This window comes from Meriones unguiculatus, chromosome 6 (genome assembly GCF_030254825.1).
Source record: "Meriones unguiculatus strain TT.TT164.6M chromosome 6, Bangor_MerUng_6.1, whole genome shotgun sequence".
NCBI lineage: Eukaryota > Metazoa > Chordata > Mammalia > Rodentia > Muridae > Meriones > Meriones unguiculatus.
In genome coordinates, this window is record NC_083354.1 from 21,602,755 (window position 1) to 21,628,770 (window position 26,016).

Sequence of the window (26,016 nt, forward strand, 5' to 3'; positions counted from 1 at the left end):
CCCATTCCAGACAAAGAGATTTCTGCGTTGCCATGAGACCAGATACTGCATTACCAGCTGTGACCCTGGGAGTCTAGGTGCTGAAGACACGACTTGTGGTGACCCCTAGAGTACCACTGTGCTTGTGTCCATCCCTCTTGCACTCTTAGGTTTCAGCTGCCACATTCTGGCTCTGATGTAGCCTCATTGTGAGATGTGCTGTATGGGAAATCTAATTCACTGGTGCACAGATTTTATTTTAAAGTACATTTCTTTTTTTTTTTTAATTTTCATTTCTATTGATTAAGGTGTTCTAGAAGTTGCCTTGGAGTTCCTCACTAAACTGCTTGGGTTTCAGAGATATTGAAAACTGTCTCTGGCTAACAATGGTCTTATTTTCATAAACCTGCATTTTTACTGAAAACTGAAGTGAGAATTGGCAGAAAATGCAAAGGAAAAAGGAACTATGTTATACTTACTCCTGCAGATTTGTGGGGTTTTTGTTGTTGTTGTTTCTTTTTTATTATTTTTATTTCAGTTTACTTTACATTGTAAGGGTGCCTCCTCCCTCTTCTCCTCACAGTCTCCCCTTCCTTTCTTCTCCTTTCCCACCAGAAAAGGTCCCTCCTATATCAGCCCTTCCCAGCACATCAAGTCATACCAGAACTGAGCATATCCTCATCCTCCTGAGACCAGGCGAGGCAGCCCTGCCAGGGGGAAGAAATCCAAAAGCAGGCAATAGAGTTTGTGTTAGAAACAGCCCCCTGCCTCCACTTGCCAGGTGACCCATATGAAAACCAAGCTGCCTGTTGGTCACCTATGGGCAGAGATCCTAGGTCCAGACCATGCATGCTCTTTAGTTGATGTCTCGGTCTCTGTAAGCCCCCATGGGATTGGGTTAGTTGTCTGTGTTGGTCTTCTTGTGAGGTGCCTGTCTCCCCCAGGTCCTTCCATTTTCTCCTCCCCAGCACTTCCACAGGACCCCTGGAGCTCCACCCCATGCTTAGCTGCAAGTCCCAGCATTGTTTTCTATCCATGGCTGGCTAGAGCCTCCCAAACAACACTCAAGTTAGGCTCCTGTTTTCAAGTATAGCAGAGCTATCAAGTGTCATGGATAGCTCAGTACCATGGGGTGGGTCTCAGGTTGGACCATTCCCTCACTCTTTGTCCCTGCATTTCCTGTAGGTAAGGTAATTTTTGGATCATAGGTTTTGTCGGTGGGTTGTTGATCCTCCCACCCTTCCACTAGTCCTGCCTGGCTAGGAAGTGGTCATTTTAGTCTACATCCCCCACTCCCTGTTAGGAGTCTCAGCTAGAGTCACACCCATATCTTCCTAGGAGCCTACCTTGTTGCAGACCTCCAGCTTGACAAGGAGATGTCCCCCTCAGTTTCCCTTTATTTCTAGCCCTCTCACTTCTCACCCCCATTCTCCCCACATCTGACCCCTATTCTTGTTTCCCTCCCCGTTCCGTCTCCTGCCCAGTTCCCTCTCTTCATCCACTTCTGTCTATTCTATTTCCCCTTCTGAGTGACATTCTGGCACCCTCCCTTGGGCCCTCCTTGTTACTTAGCCTCTTTGGGACTGTGGATTGTAGTATGGTTATCCTGTACTATAGCTCTAACACCTGCTTATAAGTGAGTACATACCATGTGTGTCTTTCTGGTCTGAGTTACCTCACTTAGGATGATCTTTTATAGTTCCATCCATTTGCCTGCAAATTTCATGATTTCTTTGTTTTTACTTTTACAGATTTGTATTATCCAAGAGTCTATACATAAGGCAGCACCATGAGATGTGTTTTTCTTATCTGTGATTTCTTGTATATGTTATATGTTCTGGCTTCTCCCTTCTTGAATATGCCATATAAATGTTTCAGTGCGGTTTTTAGGTATTCAGTGCTGACTGAAAGTTTTGACTTCTCAAATATATGTTCTTTTTTTTAGCCAAATGATGGTTTAGCGGTAGCTGACCTAGCCGCTGCCTCAGTAGAGCTTTTTCTCCGGGAAGAGCAGGGCTCTCACTGGCCACAAGGGAGTCAATTACATCTGTGTGTCTCTTGATGTCACTGAGTCTGATTTTCTCTCACTTCATTCTGTTATATGTGCTCATGGTAGCTCCTTTCATTTAAAGAAGGAGTAATCAAGAGCTTATCAAAGAGGGTACATATAATTAGGTGAAAGGAGCACAGATGTATTGCCAAGAGGCTGGGAAAGAAATGATAGGGTGTGGGGCACTGACTGGAGGTCTTCCCATAATGAGAGTGAGGTGGTTTGTATGATTAGTTTCCTTTTATGCAAAAGGTTCTTTATGCCTAAAGTATACTGAATAGAGCATTGGGGTTTTCCATCAGAAATTTCTTTTCTTTCTTTCCCCCTCTTCTCCTTCCCTTCCTCTTTTCCTTCCTTCCTTTCCATAGAATCTTGGTACATAGTCCAGGCTAGTCCTGAACTCTCAGTCCTGCAGTTTGGTAGTGCTGGGATCATGGGTACTCACCACTACATTCAGCTTCATTGGACCTGTCTAATCTTCTCTGATATTTATTCTAATGGCAATTTGGGTATTTAAGATAACTTTTAGTTTCCTGTGTGTTGCACTGTGCCTTTTGATCACCTGAGCAGACCTCATTTATATGTGGCACAGGGCATAACAGTTCCAGATTCTTGGCCATGTTTGGAGAGTCATATATGGCTGTTCAAAAGCAAGGGTGAGGGGAAAGGACAGGTGATTTTTAGATACTCCTGCATGATCCCCCCAGGCTGGAGAAGCCTTTCCTCATGAAGGTGTTTAGTGCATGAGTGTTTTCTTCAATGGATAATTAAGTAATTGATTACACCAATATGGCTTCCTTTCCAAAAACACTGTAAAGTAAAATCTGATAAAGCAGTTGTTCTCAGAAGAGGGGGTCATATTATTATATTTGCAATTTTGTATAAGTAGCCAACATTGACATCAAAAGCAAACTCTCATTTTGAAATTTATCTTAAAGGCAACATTCTTTTCTCTAGATAGACAGTTCAGAGCTCTCACAGTAATACCTGCTGCTGAAATAGACTTGAGAACTCAAAATGTCATACTTGAGTTCGTTATACCAGCTCTTTCACTTTAGTATGTGGTTTAAAGCAAGATCCCCATTTCCTCTGGTCTTAAATGGAGATAATATCCTTGATTCAGGTTGCTTAGTTGGCTGGTTTTGAGAAATACTTAGAAAACAATTGGATACTAAACTGTATTATTAGCAAAAACAAAAAGTAGATGTTTCTCTTTTAGGGCCTATAAACTATAATTACCCATGAGTTTTTGGCCAGTTTTACAATATCAGGCATAAATTCCCTCCTCTGGAGCAAATCTGATCAGAGTAGGTTGGTCACCCTATAATATTCGTGCCACTATTGCACCAATGGACATATCTTGCCAGGACAGTTATTATTATAGCTCATAGTATTCATACCTGGGTAAGACTGTTGATGACTTTTCTCCCCCATCAAGCACTAGTGATTTTTAATAATGATAGTCTACCCCAATATAGCTGGCAACATCTTTATTTGATGAGGTGGGAGGTCTCAGAAGATATTATTTACTCCATTATGAAGAGTTATCTAATCTGAGCCTCATCCTATTCTTTGTATAATATGTGCCTTAGCCATTCTGAACTGATTTAAGCTGGAGCTTGTGGTTTTGCCAGCAATTGTTCCCTCATTTAAAAGATGTGGTTCCATTTTGTTCATTTACAATAAGACCAGTTACCAAATTCTGCCAGACTTTTCTGCATTCTTTGTAATGGTCCTTTTTCCTCCGGTGAAGCTGGTGGATGAGAGCGTCTCAGGTGGAGGAGGAGAACCTGGGCAGGCACCTTGATGGGGCAGTATTTCTACTGCTGGACTTCTCTGTAAGTCTGAGCTTCCCCAATCCTTTCTGTGCTCTTTTCCCTACAAAATACTGAAAACATGCTAAATTTTTGTCTTCTTAGGTTTGACATATGTTTTAGTTTCCCCTACATTTAAGGTCTTGAAGTTATTATTTTACTCTCTGTCCCTCCATTAAAGAGTGGCCTTTCTTTATCAGCAATAGATTTTAAAGATAAAAAGAAAGAGTATGCGACTTTTGGTTAACTTCCAGAATATTCTAGAAGCCATTTTTTTTCTCTCGGTGTGAATTGCAGTTCATTATTGGGTCATGAAGTCAATTTAGTGTGTCCATACAACTTTTTGTTTTTAAAGGAAGGGAATAAAATAGTCCAGAATGTAAGAAAGTACAGAATCCACTTCATGTACAAGGTTAATCAGGCACAATGGCTCACACTTTGATTCTAGCACTCAGGAGGCGGAGATGTGTTTCAAGTCTGAGGACAGCTTGATCTACATAAGGAGTTTGAAGCCAACCAAGGCTACTTAGCGAGACAGTGTCAGAAAAACGTTTAAGTACAATTTTAACAAACTTTGGGGTGTTGGGGGGGAGAAGGAAAGAGAGAGGGAAGGAGAGAGAAAATATGACATAAAAAAGTATTTCCACCCTATGGGTCAAAAAACTCGAAAGCCATTACTGTCCCTTCATTTTGCCACTAAATATTCAGCTCATTTTTAAATAAGCCCTTTCAGCAGAGGCTGCATTTGGCTGGACTGATCCCTTTTCCATGAAAGAAACTGGCCCTTTCACTGTCAGGGCCCTATTGATGGAGCTTTGGCTGCTGGCTTGACTGGCTGTGGTTTTGTTAAGGTCTCTTGGGTAAGGAGCCTATTGTCTCTCTTAGTTTTGGACTTCCTGCTTTTTGGTCTTTCTCTGTGGACCCTGGAAGCCCTTCTGGTGGTTGGAGCAATGTCAGACATTCCCACAGAGCTCCCAGACTTCTGCAGCTCTGCAACTGTTTTCCACATTTTCAGAAAAGGTAGCTTCTGGGGAAAGTGAGATTTTTCCAGCTAACAGGAAATTGTCACCTCTTTTTACTTTGCTGCTGGTAGTGCTTATGTGTTAGTCTAAATAATATAATTTCACATTTGGGGTTCATCTCATTGTGGGTATATTTTACTGAATGTAGATTAAAAGTTTTTTTTTGTTTTTTTTTTTTTCTCAAACCCCCAAGCTTGTTTGAATTGTGACTTCAGAGGTTAGAATGGGGACTATGGTAGCAGAACTCTTCATTCACTTCTATTTTGCTTATGGCTGCATTGTTATCTCTTCACCATTCTTGAAGGAAGACATCTATTTTATGTGTATTAATTACTGTACTTTCTCTAATAATCTAAATGTCTCAAATGGCTTTTGTGCCTGTTTCACTTTTGTGTGTTTATACACTAAAGCTGTCCAAATGTGTAACTTCAGTTGAGAGCATCATTAAGATGCATCCCAGGAGGATCAATTTAGAGCTGCATGAATCTGACCATATTCCAAAGTAATTAATCAATGTCAGGAAGTATTTACTGAGTGCCCAGTACTCACTTGGCAAACAGAACTGCGATTGCAAATGAAGAGCTGGAAGTAAAAGTCTAGGCTCCGGCTTTTAAAAGTCTCTGCTCAAACAGCAATCAGGAACCTTCTCACTCAGCTGCTTAAAGCACTGGGCCTTCTACTCAAGGGAAACTGAGAAGGTAAAACTTACTATGTAAAACAACAAAAGTAACCAAACCCATCTAATGATATCCATTCTAGATCCTAATTCTAGGGTTTGTGTTAGAGAGTAGCATGTGGGATACCTAGGGACCAGAGGGCAGAGTTGTTGAGAATTGAAGCCCTGTCAGGATTCAGGCAGGATGGATACTACTTCACACAGGAGAGAATCCTGTCCCTTAGAGGCAGGAACGTCATACACCAGAGGATAATGGAGGCATTTCTGAGGTGGGGTCCTAAGGACTTGTGAAAAAATAGGGTTGGATATGTTGGGTGGGGCTTCTTGTATTTTTAGATGGGTAATTACACGAGCTAAAAAGGCTGCTCACAACCCACCCTGCACTTCTTTAGTTTGGGAGGAGGGCATGTAACTCGCTAACTGTACTGGATTTGCTTGGAAGTACTATAACCAAAAAGCCTGGAGTCACCAGCGTGTCGTTGGCTGCCCACAAGCTCTAGCAGTGCTGCTTGCCCCCACGCTGACTCAGTGACAGACTTCCTTTTTAGAAGGCCTGGTTCCTGACTTGGCAGCATATGACACTCGGGTCATTGGGTCAGCCTATTCCAAACTGCACAGTTGAGTGTGAAGCTTCCAGAGTCATGCTCTGGGCTGCTTCTCACTTCAGCCAGGCTCCCACCACTCCTTGGTCAGTTGCTGGCAGCACCCGTCCTTGGCACCAGGGCATGAGTGAGGGAGAGGTGGTCTGGTACTTGCTCTTTGCCTTTGACCCACAGGTGAACAGTGGAAATGTTTTCCTCAAAGACATTGTAGGAGATAATTGTTGCCACTATTACACTTTGGATTCCCTGTTTCATTTTTCTCCCTGCTTGTTTATTCTACCTACTCAGTATTGTGGAGATCTTTTCCATCAACTTCTGCTGGGGCGTGATAGCCCAAAACTTCAGTGGTGTACACAGAACCACACCTTTGATTCTGAAAGCTTCCCCTCAGATCTCTCTGTCCTTCCTCTGCTGTCCAGGCTCCAGGGTGGCTAGCTCCCGACTCGGCTCAGCTGCTTAGAGACTGGGAGAGATTATGCCAGAGGAGGAGAAGCCTGAGGGTACCGTGCCTCTGTGTCCATGTGTTGTCCCGTGTCATGTCCCGTGTTGTTCCCAGATGGTTTCCGTGTGGTCCTGTTCCCACTGGACAGATGCACCATGCTCTCATATTCCTTTCTGGAGACCCCGGGCTGTCAGCTGCAGTAACACCAGCACGCTCCCTGTAGTGCTGAACCAAAGTTTGGCTCTCAGCAACTCCATGGCTTTATAACCAATTCCATTTCTTCAGTTCTTGCTGCTGTGGACTGAGGATAGGAGCTCAGTGTGAAAGGGCTTATCTAGCATTTGCAAAGATCTGAGTTCCATTGTTAGCACCACAAAATAAACAGGCATATTTTAAAATAAAGTCTACATGCTGATACTTTTTACTATACGATAATTTTTTTCTATTATAAACTCTTAAAATTATTTATTAGACCCTGACTGAGAGACATTTATTTAAAGAATTTTTTTTCTGTTGCTTGCCATCTGTTTTTCCTAAAGTACAGCCTCTGAAACAGGTATAAAAACAGCTGTCTTTATTATCCCACACAAACGTCTCCGAATGAAGCAGTATGATACAATGGGGCAAGCACTTGGTTTGGAGTCCCTGGACTCCGGTTAGGATCCAGGCCCTGTCACAGTGGCTTTGGTCTCAGTGTCTCTGAGAGTAAATACATTCTTGTTATTCCTACCTCCATCTGCAGGTAGTCTGTGGTGATCAAAAGAAAGAAATGCATAATAAACTATCAGTTTATTTAGGTGGTACAGGGAACTTTAGTTACAGAACCAGGTTGCAGGCTGGTTATTTTTAAATTTTTATGCACATTTATTGCTTGCACTGTGGTTTCTTTCTCATTATAAAGTCAGAATTGGAAGATACAACAGTTAGACAAAATTATGCCAAGCATCCATCTCATTTTAAAAGATATTTATCTATATTTAAAAGATACCTCTAAATGCCAAGAACAGTTTGACCACAGATAGTACCCTAGTTTCTGGTTCTTTGTAGAACCAGGCGCTCTCCCTACAGACAGCATATCACAGTCCCTGAAGGCTTGCATGAGATACTGCAGTCATATGAGCAGAAAATTGCTTCTGCCCATCTCCCACCCTTTCATTTGAGTCTTGCTGTAAGGGAGAGATTCACTCTAACTCAAAGTATATCTTTTTTGATAGAACCCATTCTAGTTCAGAGGAGGCCATGATCAGGCTGGGAATATAGCTGGGAGAAAGACCTTGATTCAGAGGTCAAATGTTTCCTGCCATAGTCGTGTCCTTTTCCGTGTGTGTGAAATTCATTGAATGCCCTTTCTTGAGTAAAATGAAATTAACATAGAAAAGCACAGGCTTTTGGGATCAGAGAGTGAGGAATTTAAGTCAAGCTGTGGTAACACAGGTAGATCCTGTGTTACCAGTGTCCCAGTAGTATCACTAAAAAAAAAAAAAAAAAGGTCTGGCTAGGTGTTGGTGGTGCACAAATCCCGGCGCTCAGGAGGCAGAGGCAGGTGGATGTCTGTGAGTTTGAGGCCAGCCTGGTCTACACAGTGAGTCCAGGACAGCCAGGGCTACACAGAGAAACTCTGTCTCAAAAAAACAAACAAGTCAAGTCATTTTTGGTTTACCAATACATCTGTTGATTGATTGTGTGTTTCTATGTGTATGTGTGGATATATGTGTACATACAAGCATTTGTCACAGCATTTAAATGGAGATCAGAGGACAACTGGGTGAAATTGGCTCCCTCTGCCTTGTGGGTCTGAGAATTGAACATGAGTTGTTGGATGTGGTGGTAGGTGCCTAAACTCATGGTACCATATGAGCAGATTCATCATAAGATTACCACCTAGAAATAAGATTTTTAAAGTTAAGTTGACCACTAAGCTATTCAAAGAAGCAATACCTAGTATTCAGGTCAACCAAGAGTTGACCCATTTTGTTTTGTGACCTAGCTGTGACTTAGAGCTTGTGTCAACCATTTCTTTCCAAATTCCTTATAATTTGAGTTAGTCCCTCCAGGACAGAGTCTGAGAAGCAATTCTGGTAGTATGACTTGAGGCAGAATTCTTATACTTGATTCAAAAAAAGGGAGCTCATATGTAAAGAGGTGGCAGGTATGAATTGAAATCCCAGCTCCATCTTTAAAGTTGTCAGTCGCCATTACCTGTGTTTTTACTTACCCTGATTTCACCTACAGTTTCTGGCACTGCAATTAACCACTGTCTAAGAATGTTAAGTGAAAAATTATAGAAATAAATTGTCTATGAGTTTTAAATTACTTTTATTACAGTATAATTATTTTTTTATTAGCTAATATTTTACTATGCCCAATTTGTAAGTTAAACTTTGTCATGTTTTTATTGAAAAAAACCCAGCTACTTCTGGACTCATGGTAACGTTCCATCATGATAAGCCTGTTGCAAGGTAAAAATGGGTTTTAATAACAGCTGACCCAGCAAACATCATGGTTTAGTGTAGCCTATTATTTTGTTGTTGTTAGTGAAACAGACAGAATTGGAGTTTATTAAGAAAATGTTTTCGTAGAGATTTTAGCAGCGGACATTAGGGGAGAAAGAGCTTCTTAGGAAAAGGACAGTACATGCCCAGGAGTGAGTGCAGGCTTCCTAGGGGTCACATGGTGGGCTAGGGAGATGGCTTAGTGGTTAAGAGTACTGGTTGCTTTTCCAGATGACCTAGGTTCAATTTCAAGCACCCACATGGCAGCTCACAACTGTCCATAACTCCAGTGCTGGGGGATCCAACACTCTCACATAGACATACATGAGGCAAAACACACATGCACATAAAATAAAATAAATAAATGAATGAATGAATAAAGGATGAATGAATGAACGAATGAATAAATAAATAAACAAACAAACAAATAAATAAATAAATGAGTCACATGGCCTGGCCGATTTAAAATGTGGGCAAAGTCATGTGACACACGTGCCTACGTCATAGTAAGAGTTGATTGTCTTCTGTAGTTTATTGTGTGTCTGTATCTAAAACCATCAGTGACACAATGTACTGGGCATGTTAGCTGTTTAGTCAGCCTGTCAGGGAGCTGCATCTTGTTGCTGTGTACTGCTGATGCCAGACATGAAAGGAGAGAGAGAGAGGGAGGGAGAGAAAAAGGCAAAACCAGGAAAAGATCAGAATTTAAATCCCGCTTCTACTAGGTACACATTTCTTTCACACTATTGATGGTTAGGGACTGTCTGTAGATAGGGTTTGGTACTGTCAGAGTTTTCAGGCATTCATTGGACTTACAATGTATCCCTCATAGGTAATGGCTATAATACTTTGGCATCTCAGACAGACTACTTAGCCTGTTGGAGCCTAAGGTTCTTTATTGCTCAAACAGGGAGTAAGGATGGCTATTGAGAGCGCTCAATAAATGCAGTCGCATCTTTTATGTCACTGTGCACATCAAATGAGGGGTTTTGTTCAGTATTCTCTGTAGACTGATTTACTATAAATTGAAACCAGTAGTTTTTGTTTGTTTGTTTGTTTGTTTTTAAGTACTATATCGTTCTTCTGATTTTTTGAGAGTAAGGTACTACTGTGTAGCCCAAGCTAACTTCAAACTCATTGTCCTCTTGCTTCAGCCTTCTGAATGCTAGGGATTACAGGCATATCCATCATATCTGGCTAATATTATTATTGTATATAATTACGTTTGATAGTTTTCAATTTCAGCTAGTCATCAAAACCCTTAGAATATAGTGAGAATTTCAAAATGGCCCCAGAGTGTAGTGGATTTACTGGCCTGCTCAGGGGTAACGTGAAGGGGACAGTGGAGTGAATACTTAGTTGTCAAATTTGCTTATAAGAAGGAAAGTTTTTCTTGCTGCATTTTCCACTTGTGAGGCAGGTGGAAAGAGTTGTTTACCCCCACTTTGGTGACATAATCATGCTCTAGCTTGTGGGGAAAGTGTTTAAGCAGGCAGTTGGACATCTGGGGTTCATCATTGTGTTCTTTTCTGCTTCTGAAGAGACCTGACTGAGGAGCAGGCTTTTCACATGAGGACGCTCTGCTGCTATCCTGGAACACCCCAGAACCCAGCACTCCTCTTCTTTGCAGTATTTTCAGTTCCTACCTCAACATGAGGCTTCTGGAGGTGCCCATTTTCTGTAAGACAAAATACTGACATTTGCCGTTTCCTTAGTGACAGAAGCGTGGCTTTTATATTTGCATCGGCAGAACTTCCTGTCTGCATCCTATGAAGCAGCCTCAGTGCATTTCCTGTCCTTCCTGTGTGCTGACTGAACAGGCCCAGGCCACCACTTCTCAACTTCAGTCACTTCAGCCTGGAAGCCAGTAAATATATATTGCTTGCCCAGAGTAGATTAAAGATCAGCTTCTCAGAATGTACAGGGTTTTTTGTTTGTTTGCTGTTTTGTTTTGCTGCTTTCTTCACCCTCAGAAATTCCTGCAAGGCTCTGCTGTGCTATGGTAGTGATCCGTCTATTTCCTACACGGACAGCGGCATTTTCCTTCCTGTTCTCCTTCTGCTTAAATACCATTTAGGGTTACAACCGCACAGTCATTGTGCTGTGTTTCTTAACTTCTTTGCATCACTGTCATGTGCATTTCCCGACCTAATGACTGTGCTGGGTCAAACTGGGAGCATGAAAATTGTGGCCACTAGTAACGGAAATTCTGCTCCAGGCATGCCTGAGGACATCTTGAAATGACAGTGTGTCTGTGAAATGGTCATGTGAGTGCATAGCTCTGTTTGTTTTCTGTGTTAGTAACTTAGGGTTACAATGCTGCCAAAGCAGTTTGGATCAGCCACAAACTAGGAAAATGAGCTTAACATTGGAAATCAGCTTTTCAATTGCAGATGTAACATTTTCAATTGATGTTCTCCTTTGCTTTCAAACAAACAAACAAAAGCCTGGGACTGTTTATATATGAAATCATCTGACTCTTTTTCCAGACAAGTAAAAACTTAAAACTTTCCATTCTCTGTGCATGAATTTACTTTAAAGTAATATATGTGCCTGTTTTTTGTCTTGTTTTGTTTTGGTTTAACATCCCATGTTATTTGGGATCTTATGAAAGATGAGCTAAAAATATACAAAGCAAGCCAGGCATGGTTGCAAGTGACTGTAATTCCAACACTCAGGAGGCTGAAGCATGAGGGTCTCGAATTTGAGCTGGAGACTATTCAGTCTCAACTCTTTGCCTCCATCTCAAAAAAAAAAAAAAAAGCATAGTATTACTTTGTCCTTTGTGTGGAAGTTACAATCCTTGGCTAAGCAGCTTAGAAAATCCAATGAACTCACTTCATCAAAGATTGCACTGTTGTCCTCTTCTGTTTCATAGCTGATTAGATTAATTGGATAAATTATAGTTTTGCAAACTTAGAATTATCTGAGGTAATTAAAGATAGGGATAGAATGGACAAATAACATTTACAAATGATGCCTGCTTGCCTGGGTCTGTTTGTACAGATGCCACAAAACACATAACATAAAAGGTGGTTGGTGTTTATTCTTTCTTTTGTTTCCACATATTCTCTTGCAGATGACAGCAAATAAACTAGAGGGATAGGATTAGGGAGTAGGGGACAAATTTGGGCAATTGGTCGCTAGAGATTGTAGTCCCCAGCTGGCACATTTCCTGGGAAAAAGTTACTTCCCTCTTACTTCTCAATGTTAGAGTAAATGCTGAAGGCCAAAGTATCATGATTAATTCTATTTCTTTCCTGTTGTCACTTTTATCAGCTATGCTTCTGGCCAGCTCACTTCTCTGAGGAATCTTGATAACCCCAGAAATAGTAACAAAGAACGAATGATCCCCAAATAGCAATCTTCTTCTCTTTCACATGAAGCGAGTAAACTGGTTGTTTGCTGTGCCTCTTTCTTCCCCCATATAAACAGCATATTTGATTTTGAAATCTTTGCAGAGGCAGGTGCCTAGAGGTGCCCTAATCCAGAAATTGAAGAATATTTATAGTAAGTGCTGTTTCAGTTACAGTGTATGTAATATTTTCCTCAAGATTACTTAATGGGAGGATAATGTAAGAGTAAGCCCCAATGTCAGATTCCTGATTTAGAAAATCCTCCATGTGGACACCGTGCCCTGATGTAAACTGCCCTATTGCTACATGTTACTTTTCGTGTGCTCTTGTTTTTTACATAGCTGTAGACACACTACATTTTATGTTTTGCTACTTTTATAACATTTTAACAAATACTTAGTGAGTTTTTATGTATTCTTGATAATGTTCAAAGGTCACTTCCCCCCCCCCCCCAAAGATCACGTTTAACAGCATTGCCCATGGTGGATAAGGCACACTGTCTTCAGTGGCTACTGTGGCAAGGAAAAGTAAGAAGGGATGGGGCGGGACAGAGACGCAAAGTTGTGTTCAAGGAAGTTGTTCACCGCCAGCTAGTGTAAGACTCAAGGCCATCTCTCTCTGGGGCCCAAGGTCTCAGGTTAGAGATCTCCAAATGAGTCTTTTGTCCTTCATGCCTGTTATTTGGGTCAGCTATTTGCCTGGAGATGACATGCCTAAAAAGCATATATTTTGTAATCGAAATGTGTGTCTGAGGAAAGCAGGTGCTGATGGACACTGGGAGATTGTTAACATACAAGTCTAAGATCTAGAGAAAACTGCTAGTTTTGAAAGAATTGGAAAAGGCAACAAAAGTTGGATAATTCTCCTACCCAAGACTGGGAATGAATCAGTGGAAAATACCTATGTATTAAAACAAATTATATATTTTTAAAGTTTTTATGCAAAGTATATTATATGGTGAGCATATTACCGTGTCCTCTTTTTTTCCCCTCCTGTCCAACTCCTCTGTCCTCCTCAATAGTTTTACTTCTGCTTTCATGTCATATGTAAACACATGATTTTATGGAATTCTAAAGTCTAGGAACCACAGATGAGAGGAAGCGAGGATATTTGTTTCTCTGAGACAGGCTTCATTTACCTGATGTGATCATTTCCAGTTGTATCCATTTTCCCACAAGCACCATAACTTCCTTCTTCTTTATGACAGGAGAGAATTCCACTGTGTTCCTTTTGCTCCATTGACAGATCTTAGGTTAGTTATACTAGTTAGCTGTTGTGGTCCCTGAGTAGGATTGTGAGTGGCCTCTTCTTAGCGACTGGAGAGGTAGAAAGGCCATTATCTCAATTTAAATTTGGTTTAATTTTTTAAAAGCTGAAAAACAATTTGAAATATATCTTTAATCACTTTAAAAAATTTGTATTTCTTTAAAAAATTTTTTTTTCTTGGATTTTTGAGACAGTGTTTCTCTGTGTGGCCTGGCTGTCCTGGAACTTGCTCTGTAGAGATTCCACCTGTCTCTGCCTCCCTAGTGCTGGAATTAAAGGTGTGCACCGTTACCACCCAGCTATCTTTGGTCACTTTTTTTTTTTTTTCAAGATTTATTTGTTATGTATACAGTATTCTGCCTGCACGTACACCAGCACACCAGAAGAGGGCACCAGATCTCATTATAGATAGTTGTGAGCCACCATTTTGGTTGCTGGGAATTGAACTTAGGACCTTTGGAAGAGCAGACGGTGCTCTTAACCTCCAAGCCATCTCCCCAGCCCTCTTTGGTCACTTTTAAGAAAATTTATGAAGTGTGGTACTGAATGATTCTCTAAAACAGTTTAGTATTAGGCTGACTTTATAAAATGTTCCTCGTGAGAATGTTGCAAAATTTTTCCTTTTTTCCCACTCTACTCTTGTTTGCATACTGGAGTCTTATAGCAGAGAAATACGGATATATGGATTAACTAAGAAATCTGCTGTAGCATGTGTCAGCAACTCCCACACTTTCTGCTTTAAATATAGTTGTTCCTCATTCTTTGTGCTCCTAAAGCCAAAGGAGGCAAATAGCTGGGTGAACAAAAGGGGTGAAAGAAAATATGTGTGTTCATCTCCCTCACTGGGCTGACCAAACTGTGTCCCTAGGTCTGGAACTTAGAGTAAGGAGTTTAGATTTATCAAGCCAGCTGCTTGATAAAAACTCTTTTGCTCTTGTTGTTGTTGTTGTTCTTTTCCTTAAAGGCCAACCCAGGGAAGACATTTTTACAGGATCCTTCAGCACTTATAAAGTTAGAAAAATGTGCTATATTTGGGAAATGACTATAAGCATAGATAGGCACCATTTGGGTGTGTAGGTTATAAAGTGTATTAATTACTTTTACATGATAGTAATGAGATACTTGACAGCTTAAAAGAGGAAAGATTTATATTGGCTCAGGATTTCAGACTATCGTGGCAGCAAAGGCATGACTGAGTACAGCCTTCCTAGTGAACTGCTTCCACTACCTGGGTCCCACCATTAGGCCTCACAGCCTTCAGGGAACCATCCATAAGCCTGGGACTATGTGGTCAGAGCCTGAGCCTGGGAGGGACAGTTCAGAATCAAAATATGCTGTGAGCTTTAAATTATTGTATCACACGGGAATGTGCTTACAAATCAAGATGATGTAATCATTTGTAGTTTTCCATTTTTTATTAGAAAACTAGTATTCTGCTTATGCAGTTTCTGGTGATTTTGTCTTATTTACTGTCACATACTCTATCTTTAGTTTTCACATTGTTAACAGTTGCTTGTTCTAATTATCCACCTGTTGTCAGAGCTGCAGTGAGCGATAGAGCTGCTTGATTTGACTGAGCTTCTGCAGCACTGGCATTAGCTTGATATGAAGCAAAGGTTTACTGACTAGGTTCAGAGCGCTGGGTTTACCCTCAGGTTGATTTCAGAACCTCTAGACATGCACAAGCTCTGCATTTCTGCAGAGAAGGTAGCTGAAGAAGATGGGAAGACACAGCATGGGCTTGCAGGAGCGAGTGTGTCTTTAGAGTCCTCTTTCTGCTTCCAGCAACTTGCTCCAGGCCTTCCTTCCCTGCTCCCCATCCCCAGTTTGCTCATTTGTATTAAGTGGGTGAGATGCATTTCTAAGTTTTACATTTTGGACTATATAAAAAATTCTTCTAGACTATTTCTTAGAAAATAGTCAACTTTTTGCTAAAGTTGTTTCAACCCTGTGGCATGGATAACATGTTCTTTATAGTTCCTGTTTAAAGAATTAGCCTGAGAGAAAACTCAGCTATCTTTTGTTTTCAGTTTTTGCACTGTGTCATATTGTGACTTAAGTCTGTTACTTTCTAGTCTTTCTTTTTAGCTTGTGCTTAATTCTAAATGAATGAATATTATAATGTTGTAGTTGGCCAGATCCAAGAGATCCACTCCATGTCTCAGAGCAGTTTTTTGTTTTCTTTCTTTGTGCAGTGTTGTTGGAATGCAGTTGTCATTTTCTCAGAATTAACTCCAGTGATTTGGCAGTCTGTTTTTTTTTTTTTTTCCCATAATGCCGATGTGTAAAATGAGGGATTTTCTGTTTATTTTTCAAATAATTTTTTCAGTGACTACAGTTCTCCTTTCACCCCTAAGTGAAAAAGCCTGATTGAATTGTGGAAGTGCAGACGAGGCAATCCCAGCTTTAAAGAGCCCAGTGACTCATGCAGGGGGTTTCCTGCTGCAGAGGTGCTTTCTTGTCAACAGTACATGGAACAGAGAAGATGCAGCTGCTTTCATTTTGGCGCAGTTTAGTTCTTGAGGTGGTCATGAATTAATCATGGGGAGAAAATGGAAATCTCAGAGCTTTCTGAACTTTGATTTTTCAGAAACAGTAGCTCTCACATAGGACACTGTGAACAGAGTTTTGACTGAAGGCAGAACACGTGTTCACAGAGCATCTGTAAGATCCTCTCTTGATAATATCAAAGTCCTTCTCACTTCCAGACTAACACCTAAGACACATTTCATGTGTGTGTGTGTTTGTGGGGTGTGTACATACTCTTGAGTACTCGTGTGTGTATGTGAGGTGAATGTGGATATGTAAGCACAGGTTTGAAAAGCCCCTGCCATTCCCAGTTAGCTCTCTCTGCTGTGTGCTTGTGGATCAGGATTAATTCTCTTTGAGCTACTGCTCCAGTGCCCATGTGTGTATGAAGACCAGAGGTCAATTCGGGTGTCATTGCTCAGGAGCTGTCCATATTGTTTCTTGAGACAGCCTTTTACGCCTGGAGCTGGCTGGGAGGGCTGGGCAGGGATCTCCCTGTCTCTGCTTCCTTCCCCATTGCTGGATTCACAGCATGCACTGTCACAATCAGCTTTTTGCATGTGTCCTGAGGCTTGAACTCAAGCCCTGTGTTTGTAAGGCAAGCCCCTTCATTTCCATTGGAAATTTCAGTTGCTTAGTCACTCTCAAATGGTAAGCTGAATGCTGGGTAATTTATGCTATCTTCTTATCATATTTACCATACTCAATGATATCAGAATGGTTCTGCAAATGTTACCTGAGCTGTAGCTATTATCAGACTTCACTTGCTATTTCTGGTGTCTCTTGACATGGAGTAGTTATCATTTGGTTTACTTTCTCTTTATCTCCCTCAAAACATTGGTAAATTAGGTCATTATATTTTAATGTTATGGGCTAAAGCCCTTTGAAATTTTCTCAAAAATAGACATTTGGGCACTGGAGTATGGCTCAGTTGTTGAAAGTGTTCACTGCCCTTGCAGAGGACCCCAGGTTGGTTCCCAGCACTTGTGTCAGACAGTTCATAACCACCTATAATTCTGGCCTCCATGGGTACCCGTTTAAACTCATGCAAGCTGAGGTGATTTGAATGAGAATAGCCTTCACTCTCAGTAGGTTCAAATATTTGAATGCTTGTTCCCAGTTGATGGAAGTGTTTGGGAAGGATTAGGAGGAGTGGCCTCAATGGACAGATGTGTCATTGGGGGCAGACTTTGAAGTTACAGTGGGCTTATCTAAGCCCATGCATTCCTAGTTAGTTCTCTGCCTTGTACTTATGGCTCAGGATGTAAGCTCTGAGCTCTTGTTCCAGGGTCATGCCTGCTGCCTGCTGCCTGCTGCCATGCTCCCTGCCATGGTGATCATCTGCTCGCCCTCCGGACTGTAAGCCCAGTAAACTCTTTCTTCTGTTAAGCTGCCTTGGTCATGGAGTTTCTGCACAACAATAGAAAAGTAACTAAGACGGAGTTGGTACTAGGAATGGGGCCTTTCCCTGAGTGCACTGCTCTCTTTATTCCATTTAACATCGGGCCTTTCTTTAAACATCTCATATCTTTGAAAAGATAGGAGATTTGACTTCTAGATTAAATTTCCTTGTGTTCTTTTTCTCCTCAAACTGTGCATTTTATATTTCTTTTTGTCTTGCTTGTTCGTTTTCACTGTAGAACTGCATAAAAGTAATCACTAATAACCACATGATAGAGTCAATATTAGGCTGTCTTGAAATTACCTCCCCCAACAGAGTTTGTCCCAACTCCTCAATTTAGCCTCAGGCAGATTCATAGGACAAGGACAAAAAGCAGCCACATTCTTTGCCAGAATATCATAAGAAGAGTCTATCCTGGTTGCTAACATTGTTCTTCTCTGAAACCTCTTGAGCCAGGTCTTTATATCCTACCTGGCTCTCAGCACTACTGTCTTCCAAGCTCCAACTGGGATGGCCTGTTAACTGCACTTAGAGTGTTCAGTTGCTTTTCTAGTCTTCCACATTTCCCCAAAGTACCCCAACATGGTCAGGCCTGCCATAGCAGTACTGTGATGACACAGGCACATATGTATACACATACACATAGAAGAAAGTTCCTAAAATGAAAGTATACATATGGGCTCAAGACACAGTTCAGTAATTAGTGCTTACAGGCTTAGTATTTACAAGGCTTGGGTTCCATCCCCAGCACTGCGCTTAAGCACAGTGTTTTTATTCTGTCGTGTATTTTTGCAACCTAAAGAAAGAGCAAGGATTCTTCCCCAGTTTCTAGAATGAAGTTCTGAGCTGGTTATCTCTTGTTAGTACTGTCAGATCTAATGGGTGCAGCTGTTTATGAAGAAGGCCAAGTTGGTCCTTTGATTGAGATACAAGTAGAAAATTTTAAAACAGTGCAAAGCTGTGCAGCTTTGTGGAGCAGGAGGAAGTGATGGTTTGTGCTGCTCTTAATCTCTATCACAAACAGGACTTAGCTTACCACTTCCTAGTCATAGAGCAGAGCTGAAGAAGTGTGAAAGGCTCCTGTGCATCTCTTAGGATGTCGGTGACTCTGTAAAGGAGAAGTTGTATATGCTGATATCTTGTTAGTTGACCTTAAAAAAGAATCTACTCTTCTAATGGATCTGACTGAGACAGTATAAATATATATGACTACCAGTGGTCATCTAAAGTCTTATCTAAGCTACATTTTCTATTTTTCTTATAAATATTAAAATTTTCAAGCTGGAAGGCAAATTGTAAATTTTAATATAAGTATACAAAAGTAAGTGGTTCTCACTTTCTGGTGGCAATAGATTTAAAACTCACAGAATGTTAATTTATAAAATAATAGTGCCTTAACCCCTTCCCCCTCATTAAAATTTAAGTACAATTTTTAGTTTTAATTCTACTTTTATACATTTTCTCAAAGTTTTTTCTTTACTTTGGAAAAAATACTTTAAAGCTTCAGTCTATGACTCATTTTTTCCTATTTCACTATTTAGAGATCGTAAGTAATCACCTGGAAGCTAGCTCTAACATTTCATTATTCTCTGTGTTACTACACACAAGCATAGGCAGATGTGGCTGGCAAAGAGTCTGGAAACCGTTGAGAACTGCCTGTTCTGGGTCTGAGTTGCCAGTAACAAAATCTTCGTAGTCTCACCACCGGGAGACTGGGGCGGAGGATTGTGACTTTGAGGCCAGCCTGGGCTAAACAGTGACTGACTCACAAACCAAAAACAAGGTGCCTGGAGATGGCTCCCCAGTAAAGAGCACTTGCTGCTGCTATTTCTGAGGACCTGGGTTTGATTCCCAGGACCCATATGGTGGCTCACAACCACCTCTACAATTTAGAGGGATAGGGCACACGCTTCTGGCTTCTGAAGGAACCTATATATGTAAAAAAAAATAAAAATACAAACCAACCTTTTTTAATTAAGAAAGTATGTATAGAGTTCTTTTAAAAAGATTTCAATATTTGAGAAGCTTTCCCCACCCCCATTTTTTTTAATAGCTCAGAAATGTAAATACATAAACTACATAACCCTTATGCAGATAGCCTAGGGTTCCAGCTGTTTTCAAGTGTGCTTTTAAACTGGAGTACAGCTTTCCCTTTTTAATTGTAAAAGCAGTGTTAAATTTCTGCCTCTTAAAGTGCATCAAAGGGCATGGACTCCATGTAGAAAAATGTTAAGCACTTTGTGTAAGACTAGCCTTGAAACTGTGCCTTGCTATCACTGAAAGGCTGAGTGATCCAGAAAATGGGCTTTCCCGCTGTGGGTCTAGTGTCTGCAGCCAAAAGAATCAGATCATAAAACACAGCAAAATGTAACACCACCAGAGCCCTGCACTTCAGCAGGAACCAGGTAGGGAAAATCAGACTGAAGACCTGTCACCCTTCTCTACTCCTCATTTCACGGTTCAGGCAGCAGATTCCCCCAAATGTTCCAGTAGTCTTCAGGACAGAGAGGGGACTCAGTGTAGTTCTGAGCTGTCCACCCACAGGACAGAATGGGTCAAGTCACAGCTCATGCTGAAGGTCAGGAGAACTGGCCTGCTGCCCCCCAGAGAGCGTTCCCAAGGCCAGGCCAAAAGCAGTCTTTCCCACACTCGGCCAGCACCATCCTTTCGCTCACTCAGGGCAGCCTCTGTTCTCTTGCAGGGGGGTGCACATCTGTTGACTAGTTTGACTTCAGTGTAAAAGAGTTTGTCACTCTGTTCCTTCTTCGTGTTGAATTATTTCTAGCACTTGGAGAGGCAGAGGCAAGTGGATCTCTGTGAGTTCAAGTCCAGCCTGGTCTGCAAACTGAGTCAAGGCTACACAGAGAAACCCTGTCTCAAAAATAATATTTCTAACTTGCAGGACGAACGGTGACCTGTTCTTGTTCACCCAAGTTCCTTTTCTCTGTGAGGTCTGTCAACTATGGGTTGGGCCAAGGTTCAGTGTTTCCTCCTCGGTTTTGGTGAAACTCATCTGTTAGCTGACTCCAGCTGGCTCATTGTTTTCTGAGAATCAGGTGATAAGCAGTACTGTGAAAGAGCATACACTCCACATTATTCCTCCGTAGTGCCTTGAAGTCCTGTGTCCTGTGGGTGTTCCCAGAAAATGCTTTCTCCTCAGAGATACATGCAGAGCCCTGTTCTCTTACCCAATAGGGGAAGGCATGGGGTGGTCTTCCTTCTCTCATTTGTCTTGTCTAGTCCCCTACTCCATCCAGAGTGCATTTCCAACATGGTAGCCCACTAAAGCAGTGGTTCTCAATCTGTGGGTCATGACCCCTTTTATAGAGTTCACCCAAGGCTATCAAAAAAACACAGATATTTGCATTATGACCCACAACTGTAACAAAATTATGGTCATGATGAAGCAATGAAAATAAATTTATGGCTGGGGTCACCACAGCATGAGGAACTCTGTATGAAAGGGTTGCAGCAACAAGAAGATTGAGAACCACTGCGCTAAAGGCTCACAGGCCATCTATACTGAACAAGGTGGCAGGACCTGCTTGTCTACAGCTAAATCTATGACTTGGCTTGCCTATGTGACGTGAATGGATCCCTGCCTTCATATTTGTTTTCCAAACCACTAATATTTGTTTTCAAATTTTATTATTTACTTTTTATGTTGTAGCCTATGTATGCATGTGGGAGCAGTGGCCAGAGGTCAATGTCAAGTGTCTTCCTCTGTCACTTTTGACCTTATTTATTTATTTATTTATTTATTTATTTAGAGACAGATGTCTCAACAAACCTGGAGCTTACCTTTTTTGGTTAGGCTAGTTGGCCTAAGAAGACCACGCTTGCCCCAGAGTACTGCCCCCACAGTGTTGGGGTTATGGGAACATAGTGCCATACCCAACTTTCTTTTTTTAACATAGTTTTTTTAAAACATGATTGAATAGTAAGCACTTTATCTACCAAGCCGTCACCCCAACCATAATATTTGCTTTCAAAAAGAATGGTTTGTTTGTTTGCTTTGTTTGTTTTTTGAGACAAAGTCTCACTATGTAGCTCTGGCTGTCCTGGAACTCACTGTATAGACCTGGCTGATCTCACATTCAGAGATCTGCTTGTCTCTGTCTCCCAAGTGCTGGGATTAAAGGTGTGCACCATTACCCCATTTTTCAAAAAAGCTTTTAAAAACTGTATATGAAAGGGATTGGAGAGATGGCTCAGCAGTAAAGAGCATTTGCTTCTCTTCCAGAGGACCCTAGTTCAGTTCCCAGCATCCTCCCAGGGCAGCTCACAACTGCCTAGAACTGCAGCTCTAGGGGATCTGACACCCTCTTTTAGCTGCTGCAAGTACCCCCACAAATGTGCACATGCACCCCACACATGTGCATGTACTTTCACAGGCAACACATACATGCACATAAAAATAAATTTAAAAATCTTACATGTACATGAAAGTGTTGCTAATATAAAACACTCCTGTATCCATGTACCCATTACTTGATTTTAAAATAACAAACTATAGTGCTGGAGAGATGGCTCAGCAGTTGAGAGTCCATGCTGCTCTTTTAGAAGATCTGAGTTCATTTCCCAGCACCTATATTAGGTAGCTCACAATTGTCTAATTAACTCCAGCTCCAGGAAAAGCTCTGGCCTCCATAAGTACCTGCACTCATGTGCACATAGATGCAGGCACACACATACAGTTACACACACACATAGTTTAAAGATAGATCTTTTTTTTTAAATTAGTAAATTAAAATAGAATCAACCCCTTGTGAATCCTCAATCCTCCTTCTTTAATTTCTTTTCAGAAGTAATAGTTATCCTTGATTTGTTGCCAATAATTCCCATGCATGTTTTATGTTTTATTTTATGTGTATGGAGTTTTGCCTGCACCTGTATCTGTGCATCTCTTGTGTGCAGTGCACATGGTGGCCGGAAGAGGGCCTTGGACCCCTTGAATCTAGAGTTATAGACAGTTGTGATTGCTGGGAATTGAGCCCCCAGGTTCCCTGGAAAAGTAACCATTGCTTTTAACTACTGAACCATCTCTCTAGCCCCATGTTTTATATTTTAATTGTCCATTGATGTAAGTATAAATGATACTGCTTTATACGTGGGTGTATGTGTAATGAAACAGACTTTATTTTTAGCAGTTTTAAACAATTCCAGTAATAATTTGACTATATTTGTGTAACTTTTTTTCTTTCAGTAAATGTTTTTGTTTTTTTTTTTTTCAGTTAATGTCATGCTTTGTTAAAGTCAGCCATGTTGATAGGTGTGGTGGTGTTACTGCCTCAGGGCATTCACTCTTCAAATACCGTATTCTTGGTTTTCTCTCCTGGTGGTGGGCATCTCAGGTGTTGCCAGTATTTTCCCATGACCTTTAAAGAACAGACACCACAGGCCTGGACATTCTTGTTCATGTCTCTTGGAGCACTCGTGAACTTAAAATGCCAGAATTTAATTTTTAATCCATCATTTATGTTGGTCTTTAAGACTGATTAAATTTCTGCATTTAGCTTGGCAGTGACGCACGCTTGTAATCCCAGTACTCCCGAGACAGAGGTAGGTAGATCTGAGTTGCCAGCCAGTGGTGCATAGAGAAACCCTGTCTCCAAAAACAAACAAACAAACAAACAAACAAACAAGCAGAAAATCTGCATTTATGTGGGTCCATTTTCTTAGAGCACACCTGTAATCGCCAGTGTTCTTTCCAGGCCTGTGTGGTTCTGTGGTCCTATTTTCTCTCCTGCCTTCTTACAGTGAATAACATGAATCAATTGTGAGCAGCCACTTAGCATAAGAATCATTCAGGAAAAAAAAAATGTCGAAATGAAAATGGCCTTCAGTTCCTTGAGCTTGTTCTCTTACAATTTGTTTCCTGTGTTATCTGAATAGATAAATACTAATGGGGAAGCCAAGTCTGTTTTTTTTTTTTTGTTTTTGTTTTTTTTAATCTTATTGGGTGTATTTGAGTAGCACAGTCAACTGTGGAGTCTGATGTCCCAAGGTAGATGTTGGTTTGAGTTGCCAGCTGGGTGAGCCACACATATCTGTGGGTAGCCACACATATCTGTGGGTGGGTCATAGAATGCTCATGAGTCAGGGTGACACAAAGCTGTCATTTTGAACACTAATTATTGTATTACTTGCTGCCAAAACCTGATGCTCCTTAAAAGTCTATTGAAATAGGAAGAGCCTTTTGACCCTAAATATAGCTACCTCCTTCTGAAAGCTCTGTTTTGTTTTGTTTTTTTGAGATGTAGCAGTCCTCTTCAGTGCTATTCTTTTTCAGATTTTGTATTTTATCCATGTGTAAAGAGATTAAAGGCATGTGCCGCCAGGTTCAAGTCCTTGCTTCCATATAAGATAGCTCACAACCACCTGTAATTCCAGCTTCGGGGACTCCAACACCTCTACCTCTGCACACACTTAAACCTACATACATATATGTACGCATATATAAAAAATAATTATAATTTTTTTGAACGTTAATTTCAAGAAACAATTGTTAAATGCCTACTGAGTGTTAGGCATTGTTCTTGAAGTGGGGACCAAAAGGAATGAAGAGTAGAACAAGTTTTTTATTGTTTTGTTTTGTTTTGTTTTATTATGCTCTTGAGCTTTGTGTGTGTACATTGTGTTCGGGGTGTGTGTGTGTGTGTGTCTGTTTGTAGGGGACAAACTACCATGCCCATGCACAGAGTCAAAGGACAACTTTAAGAAATTAATTTTTTCCTTCTACTGTGGGATCCAGGATTGAACTCAGGTTGACAAGTGCTGTTTTTACCCACTGAGAACACTTTCTGTTCAGAAGAGGATTTCTGTAGGGTCATTTGTTACATTGAATTTGGGGTTATTTGAAAAAGTCGGATCATAATAAAAACTGGTATTTGCACCCGAAACAAGTGGGGGCAGACATAGGCGCCGTGGGAGGCTGGAGTAATGGTCATTCTGCACTGCTAAGTTTTGCTCACATTACCAACGGCCCTGCAGTGCCAACTACTGTAGAGGAAGAAACACGAGCCTGGTAACTTCAGAACACTGGTATCAGATTGTATTTGCTCACAGTCCAAGGCCATTAGTTGAGAGAAAAGAATGATTAAGAGGCTAGTTTGTTAGATCAGCTTGGGTGGGATTTTTTTTTTTTTTTTTTGTCTCTTTCCAAATGCAGAAAGCTACGAAGGCTCCCTCATGGAAAAGTACCATTCCGGGAAGAGGGTGCAATCCAGTTGGTTTTTATATATATGCGTTACTGAAAGCTGGAGCTGGGAAACAGTCTTTTTGGGTGCTTCTCCCCTCCCTCTGAGGAAGTATTACACATGGCTGTGTGAGGCCTATCCACACTCCAAATGCTGCAGTTACTGTTGGAGACCGTTTATAGGACACACTGTTTATATATGTTCTTGAAGAGTATTGGAAACTAAGTTTAGCATACAAGATAAAAGAATGGAAAAAAACTAAATACAGCCGAGTGGCCAGATGAGGGGGCTTTAGTAAATTGCCACCCAGTTCTCTGATCTCCACAGAAGCCCTCCTTCGTGGGGCTGGAGCTGTAGCTCAGCTGGTAGAGTGCTTAGCTAGCATGTAAAAAGCCCTCAGTTTCTGTGGCTGGCAGATGGCTCCGTGCTTAAGAACACTTGAGGCTCTTGCAGAGAATCTGGGTTCAGTTCTCGGCACTCACATGGCAGCTCACAACTATCTGTAACTCCAGTTCCTGCTGATCTTGGTGCCCTTTCCTGGCCTCTGTGGGCTCCAAGTGTACATGTGAAACATAGATGTACATGCAGGCAAACACAGAAATAAACAAATTAAAAAAAAAAAAGCCCTTGGATTCCCAGTACTGCATAAGTGGTGGCGTGGTAGCCATGAGTGCGATTCCAGCACCTGGAAGGTAGAGGCAGAAAGATCAATTCAGGGTCACCCTCAGCTACGTAGTGATTTGAGGCCAGCCTTAGCTAATGAGACCCTGTCTCAAATGTTTTTTCTTTATTCCTGATGAAGCATGTGATAAGTCAAGGGCTTTGCTCCTTTGTGGTAAGGCCCTAAGTAAGTTCTTGGGGATAGATAGGTGAGATGTCAAACCTCTGAAGTGCCAGAGTTCTAAACCACCCCCCAGGACTGCTGAGCTTTGGATTTAAGCTCAAATTACACAGGGAGCTTTGAATATCACTGGTGACCAGCTAGGTCAGTCTCAGAAGATTGGGAAGGAGGCAGTCCTAGCCAAGGGAAGTTTTTTTGTTGTTCTGTCTGAAATGTGGTCCAAAATGTGACCAGGGCTAAAAACCATTCTAGCTATTTCAGTTCCAGGCAGTAATCCTCAGGGAATGTTAATTAAGATGTATATGAAGTCCCTGCTAACTGTATGAAATAGAATAAACTTTCCCTC

General features: G+C 41.2%; 1 protein-coding gene across 1 annotated transcript in view; it reads left to right on the forward strand.

Annotated features, from left to right (window-relative positions):
- Rab8b (RAB8B, member RAS oncogene family) overlaps positions 1-26,016 on the forward strand; it is a 71,252-nt gene that overhangs the window by 25,129 nt on the left and 20,107 nt on the right. The gene's annotated exons all lie outside the window — the stretch shown is intronic.